Raw genomic sequence first — 11,153 nt, 5'->3', positions numbered from 1 at the left:
TTAGGAAATTCATAACTTGAAACTTATAACTCCAAAATTAATGATTCCTGTTCCTAGGATCTTATTCTAATATGTAGATTATTATTATGTATTTTGTTTACATGTTTGGTGTGATGTTAATTTTGCCTATACACTGCTTGTTTGTATTGCTACGACTAGCGTGAGGTCACGAGTCACCTGAAGATCATCCTGGTACCTGGAATCTCAAGTCCCAGGCAAGTTGTGCCCTTGATCACTTCTTTTTACCCAGCCATGTTCTGATTAATCATAATGATCTGCATAGGTTAATTTTGATGGGACCCAATAGGTTACCCTAGTTTGATTATCTTTATACCTTGTTACCACTGAACTTTTTGGGTAGTACTTGCTAGTGCTTTATGTGGTTTTGGGTATGAAGATACATTACACATGATTATACTTTTGTTATCCGTTGTTATTTATCGTTCATGATAAGATCATTATGTTAATTGGAACATGGAGCGACCACCCGGGAAAACAGTGCTACCACAAGGGTATAATGGGACGCCCTTGGCTGATTAATTAGGAAAGCTAGTGTAGGACTACCTTACCCGAAAGGGGCAAGGGCAGTAGGGGAGTGGTCAGTGTAGGGAGGCCCTCGGGAGGATTTTGCTGTGATGGCGGTCCTGCAAGGGAATTCCTGCATTGGAGCTTCCTATAAACTGTAGCGGGTTTTCTGAAGCTAGTGGAACTTTGTAAAGGCCTCGTAGTGTTACCCTGCCTCGCCTCCTCGGTAGAGGTGTATGGGAAGTCGCGATCCCTTGGCAGATGGGTAACATGACTTGTGGGTAAAGATGCGCCACCTCTGCAGAGTGTAAAACTGGTATACTAGCCGTGCTCACGGTCATGAGCAGCTCGGACCCTCACATGATTAACTTATGGAACTAAATTCAATTTGTCATATGTATTGCATCGCAGGTGATGTTGTTACTTTTGTTCTACTACTTAATTGGGTTGGTATTTACTTATACTTAGTAATTGCTAATAAAATTTTGACCAACTTTAAAAGCAATGCTCAGCTTCAACCATCTCCGTTGGTAAGCCTTACACTTCACATGAGCTCCCATCTTTGGCGAGTTCATTCACATTATTCCCCACAACTTGTTGAGTGATGAACGTATGTGAGCTCACTCTTGCTGTCTCACACCCCCCCACAGGTCAAGAGCAGGTACCACAGGATGAGGCGCGTGGAGGATGCTGTGATGAGTTCGTGAGTGGTCTAGGCCGTCGTCTCCCAGTCAACTTTGGGTTGCTGGACCGTTGTCTCCTTATAATGTAATTATTTACTTATTTTGTATAGAACTCCTGTTATGTAGTAAAGATGTGACATTCGATCCTGTGCCATGATTCATCATATGTGTGAGACTTGGTCCCAGCACACCTGGTGATTATGTTTACGCCCGGGCTTTGGACCCCTAAAACCCGGGTGTTACATTGCACTAGATGTAGAGATGTTAACATTGATGCTATTCATGATCATATGGCTTTAATAAAACAACAAAATGATCATATAGCAAAATTAGATGCAAAAATTGCCGAGCATGACTTAGAAAATGAAAAATTTAAATTTGCTAGAAGCATGCTTTATAGTGGGAGACGCCCTGGCATCAAGGATGGCATTGGCTTCCAAAAGGGAGACAATGTCAAACTTAATGCCCCTCCTAAGAGATTGTCCAACTTTGTAAAGGGTAAGTGTTGGGGACTTGTTCTCAAATGCTATGAATTAAGAACAAGGCAACATAAAGTGTTAAGTGTCAATGTCCTTCGTCCATGAAACATTATTCCCTTGAGGATAATGGGCCTTGGACGAAGGCTGATAAGAGCATAATTACGAAGCTTAAATCTTCGTAATAAAATTTCAGTAAAAATTATAAGATAATATAAAACAAAAGGTATAAAAGGGATAAATACACCATAGACGAATTACATTGTATCTACTTAATATATTGAGTTATTAAATACAATAATACCTTTGCCTTGGCAAAAGGTTGAATTCCGGAAGATGCGATTGCAATTACTCGAATGCGTCCGCAGTAATGGAATACTGTTCACTATTTATAGGCACAGGACGCAGCCCGTGAAGAATTACAAGTATGCCCCTTATAAAAGCTTACAACATTGACTCAGACCTTTATGGACTAAAAGGTCATTCTATCTTTAAGTCGGTTTGCAATACCGAAGCTTCACGAAGAGGAACCTTCGGCCATTTTATACAAACAGCTTCCGCCGAAGACCGCTTCTTCCTGTAAGACCTTCGGCGACGAAGCATAGGCCCAACAGTAGCCCCTTTCGCGGTGCTAGATCGTTTTTCGTAACGAGCTTGGTCCGTGAAAAAAGTCTCTTAGGCTTCGGGGAGCCGAAGGTCCAAAAAACACCTTCCCTGAGCTCGTTGCCGAGAAACGATTCAATTTCCCAGCGCGTAGCGGTCCCACCTTGCAGAGTTACTATTTGGTCTCTGCGGCCCACCGCACAGCGAGTACAAGCGGGTGACCGCCTGGTGTAAAAATCCTGGCGCTTCGCCTTCTTACCTGCAACACTATATAAACAGACGAGTAGGTGTGAAGTTACCACAGCATTCATTGCTATTTGCACTGTTTTGCTGCCAAAATTTTTAACCACCGCCGAAGCTTGTCTGTCGGAATCAAACGAAGCTCCAGTTTGAAGCCTGCTTCGTCAGAAAAAAACTTCGGAAGAAGAAAGTGTTAAATTTCCACATATTCATAATTAAATGGCTAGAGTGCGTTCTACCGCCAGGGTTGAGCGTGAGGGAGGCGAAACTGAAGCTTCGGAGACTGTTCCCATCTCCGAAGCCATGCAACGATCCGGGCTGGTGATTTCTGAAGAGATCCCTAGTGAAGATGCAGAACAAGCAAAACAAGCAATTGCCAGAGTAGAAGAAGAAGTTATTGAGGAAACTGATCCTGAAGACGATTATCGTATTGCCATGCCAAGCAAGCCTAGCCACTTGGACTTTGGAAAGTCTACCGTTTCGAAGGCTGATCTCTCCAAGATGGTAAAGTCAGGCTTTTTCAATGAGGATCAGAAGAAGCTATTACGCTTCGGGGGAGAAGAGACTACCCCGAAGCCGGAAAAGGATGAAATTGTCATTTTTAAGAGCTTTTTAAAGGCTGGATTAAGATTCCCCCTACATGGGATTATTGCAGAGGTACTGAAGAGGTTTGGTATCTATTTTCACCAGCTGACCCCTAACGCTATCGTTAGGCTCAGTGTTTATATCTGGGCACTCCGAAGCCAAGCAGTGGAGCCATTTGCGGACAGCTTTTGCCGGGTTCACGAGCTGCATTATCAGACGAAGGCTAGAAAGGATGGATTGCATGACAATTTTGGTTGCTACAATTTTGCTTATCGGAAAACTACGAAGTTTCCTGTAATCAGCTATCGGAGTAAATGGGCAGCAGGGTGGAAGTCTGAGTGGTTCTATGTCAAGGTTAATGATGACAAGGAGAAGCTCGTGCAAAGTCCACTCGAACTAATCTTCGGAGAAACCCGACCTCTCTGCAACATGTCAGTAGACGGTCCCACACAACAAGCAATGAATGAATTCAGAATTGTTGCAGATCATATTAGTACAAGAGACCTGGTTCAGGAGTTCTTGGCTTTCCAAGTTTTTCCTAGTTTAAAAGAATGGGAAATGCCGAAGCTGAAGGGGAAAAAGAAAGAAGGTGAACTTGTGCGTTTGCCTTACTATTACAAATTTAAGAAATACTTTAAAACACCTTGCCAAGAGTGACTGGAAACAATTGAAGTAATGTGCAACGAAATACTTGGGAACTATTCCAAAAAAGAAGATCAATTGATGACCGCGGCCTTCGGCACCCGTCCGAAGCGAAGACTAAACCGAGTGCTGAACGCCCTGGGTTTCGAATACCCTGATTACGAAAATCTGAACAAAGGTGCCGGAGGCCAAAAAAGGAAAAGGATAACTGAAGCCTTAAATGAAGGTGAAAAAGAACTACCAAAGAAGAAAATTCCAAAGAGGAAGAAAGCGTCTTCTCCGAAGCGTAAAATATCCGACGAAGAAGAAACCCCCGCATCTCCCTCTGCCGCTGACGTTGAGGAAATTCTGAAGGTAATGACTGAATCCTTACCTGCGAAGCTAAGTCCACTGGGGCCCCAACTGATAAAGTTTTTTTCAGAAGGACGAGGAGCCCGAAAAATCGAAGAAAATAATCAAAGCAAAGAGACAAAGAATTATCACTGTGACAGAAGTAATTGACAAAACACCGCCAAGGGCTTCAGCTCAGAAAACACCAGCGGCTGCGGAAGGGACAGATGTTGAAATTACACCTTCGGAGGTCGCAGCTGCCGAAGCTGCCTCGGCTGAAGATTTGAACCTGGAGAGCACAATCGAACATATTGATAAAATACTGCTAAACATGGCTGCAGAAGAAGCTACCACCGCCACCGAAGAGGCCGCGACCGTAGCGTCGGAGAAAGGGAAAGAAATTGCTGATGAAGCTTCGGAGAACGAAACCTTCATGTTCCAGAATTTGGTTGGAGAACAACTATCAAAAGCTGAAATAGAAGAACTTAGAGAGTACGCTAAATCCTGCGGATACAAACCCGGGGCGCTCCTCTTCGGAGGCGTTGATGATGAAAAATTAGATTGTATTCGAGATCAAACCGGAGCTAAGGTTATCGGTACTCTGTCCAAGAGTATCGGCTTTCCGAAGCTAGAAACAGACATCAGCCGCTACCGACGACAACATGTCGTTGGTAGTTTATTTTATTCCAACTTCAAGGTGAACTACTTGTCCCTTAACTTTTATTGTTTCTAATAAAAACATGTCTGACGAAGGTTGTTTGCGTGCAGAGTATGCTGTTGAGCAAAGCCTTGCAAATGCAGCAAGATTTTGAAGATAAGAAGCACGAAGTTATAATTGAAAATTTGGAAAGCAGAATAAAAGAGCAATCAGATGCTTTCGAGAAAAAGAACTTTGAGCTCCAGGCAACCGAAGGTTTATTGGCGGAAGCTGAAGCAAAAATAACAGAACTGAACACGAAGCTTCTCCGCCAGTCTGAGCAGTTCGAACGAGAAAAACAAGATCTTAATGCAAAACTTGAAGCCGAAGCTCAACAAAATTCAGATTTGAGAAAACTACTGACAAGTCTTCAAGAAAAATGCTTGGAATTTAGCAACAAATGCATTCAACGATTAAAAAAGATTTTTTACTCAGTTGGAGCCAGCAGTGAAAAATTCACCCCCTCAGCTGAAGATCTACCGAAAACCTTCGAACATATTGAGGGGGAGATTGACGAGCTCGACGAAGTCATAGCTGGGCATGGTGACTTCTGTGCCTGGGTGGCTTCCCGAGGCACTGCTGCAGCTTTCCTGAAGGCTGGCTGCGATCATGGAAAGATTGTCAATAGGCCAAATTTCACTTTATCACCATCAATCCTGGATGACATTCCTGATCTCGCCCGAAGTATCTCGAATAGATTTGTAAAAATGATATGGACAAAAGGTGGGCGAGAAAAGGCTGGAAACGAAGCTCGTAGCCACCTTGAAGCAGTAAGAAACCATACCTTGTGCTTACCTTTTCTTGCAAGCTCGATTTTGACTTACAATGACCTTATTCATGTAGGATGACGAAGCCGAAGCCGATGATTAAAAAATGACGCCGAAGCTGAAGCTCCTTAGAGATTAAACAGTAGACTGTAGACAGTACTTGAGAAACTTTTGAGATAACTTTTGTAAAAGTAACCAAAACTTGTCTTTAATGAATTCTGTTCATACCTTGTAATATATCCTTATCCTTCCATTGATGTATGAGAAATGCTTTGATGTGGACAAAATTTTCTTTTTTGAGCCGAAGGCGAAAAAACACCTTCCCTTCTTTTCGTACACAACGAAGCATAGAAAACAACATTTTCCTTCTTTCCGAAGCTCTCCTTTTTATACACGAAGCTCTTTCTTTCCGAAGCTCTTTTTTTATTTGCCGAAGCAACTGCTTATGCTATGAAGATGATTATCCTACATATGCCTGGATGAATGTTTATGAATGCAAATGTTATGATGTAATGCGATGTGCAAATGAATGGCCAAACAATCACACCTCAAGCCATACTCATAGCCATTATTTCCTTAAAAACAATCACACCTCAGCTCTGCATCCCCTTAGGAACGACTTTGGAGCTTCTTCGCCTTTACTTTCGGCGGAATCAGCGTTGACTTTTCGCTGTAAGCTCTGCATTCCCTTAGGAACGGCTTTGGAGCTTCTTCGCCTTTACTTTTGGCGGAATCAGCGTTGACTTTTCGCTGTAAGCTCTGCATTCCCTTAGGAACGACTTTGGAGCTTCTTCGCGTTTACTTTTGGCGGAATCAGCGTTGACTTTTCGCTGTAAGCTCTGCATTCCCTTAGGAACGACTTTGGAGCTTCTTCGTTTTTACTCTTCGGCACTCGATGGTGCGTTCTCAGTTTTTACATTTACATTCCTTGGGGTTTTTGCTCTTATAGAACTAAAAAAGGAAATTACATGTGATGGCCCCATTAAAAACCTTTCTCCCCCTTTGGAAAGGAAAAGGGTGCCACGAAAGAAAGATAAAAAATATGAAAAAATACATCGAATTATATATAATATCGCCGAAGCTCATCCGCATTCCAAGATCTAGGAATGTCGTTGCCGTCCATATCCTTCAATCTGTATGAACCGGGTCTTGACGAAGATGCTACTAAGAAAGGTCCATCCCATTTCAACTGTAACTTGCCCACTGTTTCTGGGTTGGCCACTCTCCGAAGCACCAAGTGTCCTGGCTCAATATTCTTTAGCCGAACTTTTCTATCTCGCCATTTAATTGTTTCGGCTTGATATTTGTTGATGTTTTCCACGGCTTGCAACCTGATCCCTTCTAAAGCGTCTTTTTCCACAGAATAATCAGCTTCGGATCCTGATGCTGCCGAAGCTACTACCCTTATTGATCCGGTTTTAGCTTCTTCTGGAGTTATTGCTTCGTCACCGAATAATAACTTGAATGGGGTAAAGCCTGTAGACCTTGATGTTGTTGTATTATGGCTCCACACCACTTTGGTTAACTGATCTGGCCACTTTCCCCTTGGTTGATTGAAGATTGACTTCATTATTCCTGTCATTATAATGCCATTGGCTCTTTCAACGAGTCCATTTGACTCCGGATGTCTGACTGATGCAAAATGGATCTTCGTACCAATTTGATCACAGAAATCCCTAAAAGCTTCGGAGTCAAACTGTGTTCCATTATCCACAGTGATAGCCTTTGGTACCCCGAAACGACAAACAATATTCTGCCAGAAAAACTTTTGGACGGTGGCCGAAGTTATTGTAGCTAAAGGCTTTGCCTCAATCCATTTAGAAAAATATTCCACCGCCACTACAACATATCTTAGGTTCCCTTGGGCCGGTGGTAACGGACCTAACAAGTCAAGGCCCCACCTTTGCAATGGCCAAATGGGTTGTATGAGCTGTGTTAAGGACGAAGGTTGTTTTTGATCTCGTGCACATTTCTGACAACCTTCGCACTTTTGGACTAATTCCGCTGCATCCGAAGCTGCCTTCGGCCAATAAAATCCTTGGCGGAAAATTTTTCCATGTAACGGCCTAGATCCAATGTGAGATCCACACAGGCCTGCATGTATTTCTTTCATCAACTCTATACCTTCGGTTCTGGATAAACACTTGAGTAGCGGAGCACAAACTCCATGCTTATACAACTCTCCTTCTATCATGACATATGGACGAGCTCTTGCCTCTATCCTCCTGTTATAAGCTTCGTCATCTGAAAGGAATTTACCCTGAAGATAAGAGATGATCTCAGTCCTCCAATCTTCGCTATAAACAGGAGATATATTGAGGACTGCTCTTTCAAGAAGTTCCACCGAAGGTGCTTTTATTGTTTCGAAGAAGACATTCGAAGGTAAGGGCAGCCCCTGAGCTGCTGACTTAGCTAGCAAATCAGCATGCTCATTTTGTCCTCGAGGGATATTTTTGACAGAAAATCCCTCGAAGGAAGCTTCAACTCTTCGAACCATATCCAGATACTTTTCAAGCTTCGGATCTTTAGCCTTGCAACTCTTGTCGATATGACCCGAAACAACTTGGGAATCAGTTTTAAGAACATCCCTTCTGATTCCCATTGCTTTTAGCTTCCGAAGACCCAGAAGCAGGGCTTCGTACTCGGCAATGTTGTTTGTGCAACTAAAATCAAGCTTTGCCGCATAACAAGTTTTAACTTTGGAAGGTGAAACCAACACAGCAGCCGCTCCCGCTCCGAAGGTTCCCCAGGACCCATCGCAGAACACTGTCCATGCTTCGGTGTCTTTATTTACTTCTTCCTCCTGAGCCCCTGGCGTCCAGTCAGCAATGAAGTCTGCTAATGCCTGGGACTGAATCGAAGATCTATGAACATATTCAATACAAAATTCATTGAGCTCTGCAGCCCATTTTCCAATCCTTCCAGTAGCTTCTCGGTTTCTCATAATATCCTTCAGAGGTTGTGAAGAAGGAACAATTATGTTGTAAGCTTGGAAATAGTGCCGAAGCTTCCTGGAGGCCATCAAGACAGCATACAGTACCTTCTCCAACTCTGTATAATTTTTTTTTGATAAACTAAGAACCTCGGATACAAAATATATTGGGGCCTGCCTCTTGACTTGACCATCAAGCTTCTCCTGGACAAGCGCTGCACTTACCGCTGAGTGCGAAGCTGCCACATATAATAACAAAGGAGCCCCTGGCATTGGTGGAGTCAATGTTGTTAGATCTATCAAATACTGTTTCAGCTCTTCAAAAGCCTTCTGCTGGATTGGTCCCCATTGAAAGACTTCGGCTGACTTCAGCACTTCGAAGAATGGTAAGTTTCTCTCTGCTGATCTGGATATGAATCTATTGAGAGATGCCAATCTTCCTGTCAATCTTTGAGCCCCCTTCTTTGTAGTTGGTGGCTCCATCCGAAGTATAGCTTCAATTTTACTTGGATTAGCTTCAATTCCCTTTGTTGAAACCAAGCATCCAAGAAATTTCCCCTTCTTTACTCCGAAGACGCATTTTTCTGGATTTAACTTTAAGCCAGCTTGCCTGAAACTGGCGAAGGTCTCCTGCAGATCAGCAATATGATTCTCCTGTTTCGTGCTTTTTACAATGATGTCATCAACATAAGTTAGCACATTTCTGCCTATTTGAGATTGGAGAACCTTCGCAGTCATTCGGCTGAAACTTCCTCCAGCGTTTTTGAGCCCCTCAGGCATCCGAAGATAGCAATATGTGCCGCTTGGAGTTATGAAGCTAGTCTTCGGCTCATCTTCCTTCTTCATCCAAATTTGGTGATAGCCTGAGTAACAATCTAGCAGACTTATGAGCTCGGAAGAAGCTGCTGCATCTACTAAAGAGTCTATCCTTGGCAATGGAAACTCGTCCTTCGGACACGCCTTGTTGAGATCTGTAAAATCGATACACATTCGCCATTTGCCATTGGCCTTTTTTACCATAACAGTGTTAGCCAGCCATTCTGGGTACTTTACTTCTCTGATGACTCCTGCACTGAGGAGTCTTTTAACTTCGTTACGAGCACCTTCGGCCTTATCATCTGACATTTTCCGAAGCCTCTGCTTTCTGGCTCTGAAGGATGGATCAACATTGAGCGAGTGTTCAATAACATCCCTATTTACTCCGCAAAGATCATTAGCTGACCATGCAAAAACATCTTTGTTGTTGAACAAAAACCTTATCAAGGTTTTCTCCTGCTCTTCGGATAATTGAGAGCCTAACAGCACCTTCTGCTCTGCTATGTCCTCACATAAGAGCATAGGCTTCGGCTGATCTGCTGAAGCTGCTTTCTCCCTTCTGAATTTGTACTGTTCACAAGCTTCAGCTCCATCTATGTTATGGATTGCTTTTGAGTCAGTCCAATTGCCTTCGGCCCTTCTTGCAGCTTCCTGACTTCCATGGATAGCAATGGGTCCTTGATCCGAAGGTATCTTCATGCAAAGATAGGCAGGATGAAGTATTGCTTCGAAGGCATTGAGGGTACCACGACCAATAATTGCATTGTAAGGGTATTCCATGTCAACAATGTCAAACACAACTTGCTCAGTTCTAGTGTTGTTGATGAACCCGAAGGCCACTGACATGGTGATCTTGCCCAGTGCTACAATCTGTCTTCCTCCGAAGCCACAGAGAGGATGTGTAGCATCATGAATCTTATCTTCTGGCTCTTGCATTTGTCTGAAGGCCTTAGCAAATATGATGTCAGCTGCACTGCCTGTGTCAACCAAAACATTGTGGACCAGAAATCCTTTGATAACACAAGAGATAACCATGGCATCGTTGTGTGGGTAATCTTTGAGCTGAAGGTCCTCTTGGGAGAAGGTAATAGGAATGTGAGACCATCTTGACTTGATGAAGGGTCCTTGCACCCCAACATGCTGTACCCTTCTCTGTGCTTCCTTCTTTTGTTTCTTGTTAGCTGGCTCTGAGGACGAACCACCTGTGATCGGGAGCACCAGCTTCGGGTCCGAAGTAGCTCCAGCTTGGTCGTTGAACGAAGTCATTAGCTCAAAAAGTGGAAGTGAGTTCACCGGAGGTGGGCGCCAATGTTGGGGACTTGTTCTCAAATGCTATGAATTAAGAACAAGGCAACATAAAGTGTTAAGTGTCAATGTCCTTCGTCCATGAAACATTATTCCCTTGAGGATAATGGGCCTTGGACGAAGGCTGATAAGAGCATAATTACGAAGCTTAAATCTTCGTAATAAAATTTCAGTAAAAATTATAAGATAATATAAAACAAAAGGTATAAAAGGGATAAATACACCATAGACGAATTACATTGTATCTACTTAATATATTGAGTTATTAAATACAATAATACCTTTGCCTTGGCAAAAGGTTGAATTCCGGAAGATGCGATTGCAATTACTCGAATGCGTCCGCAGTAATGGAATACTGTTCACTATTTATAGGCACAGGACGCAGCCCGTGAAGAATTACAAGTATGCCCCTTATAAAAGCTTACAACATTGACTCAGACCTTTATGGACTAAAAGGTCATTCTATCTTTAAGTCGGTTTGCAATACCGAAGCTTCACGAAGAGGAACCTTCGGCCATTTTATACAAACAGCTTCCGCCGAAGACCGCTTCT

This window comes from Zea mays, chromosome 10 (genome assembly GCF_902167145.1).
Source record: "Zea mays cultivar B73 chromosome 10, Zm-B73-REFERENCE-NAM-5.0, whole genome shotgun sequence".
NCBI classification, from domain to species: domain Eukaryota; kingdom Viridiplantae; phylum Streptophyta; class Magnoliopsida; order Poales; family Poaceae; genus Zea; species Zea mays.
This window is presented reverse-complemented; position numbering follows the sequence as displayed.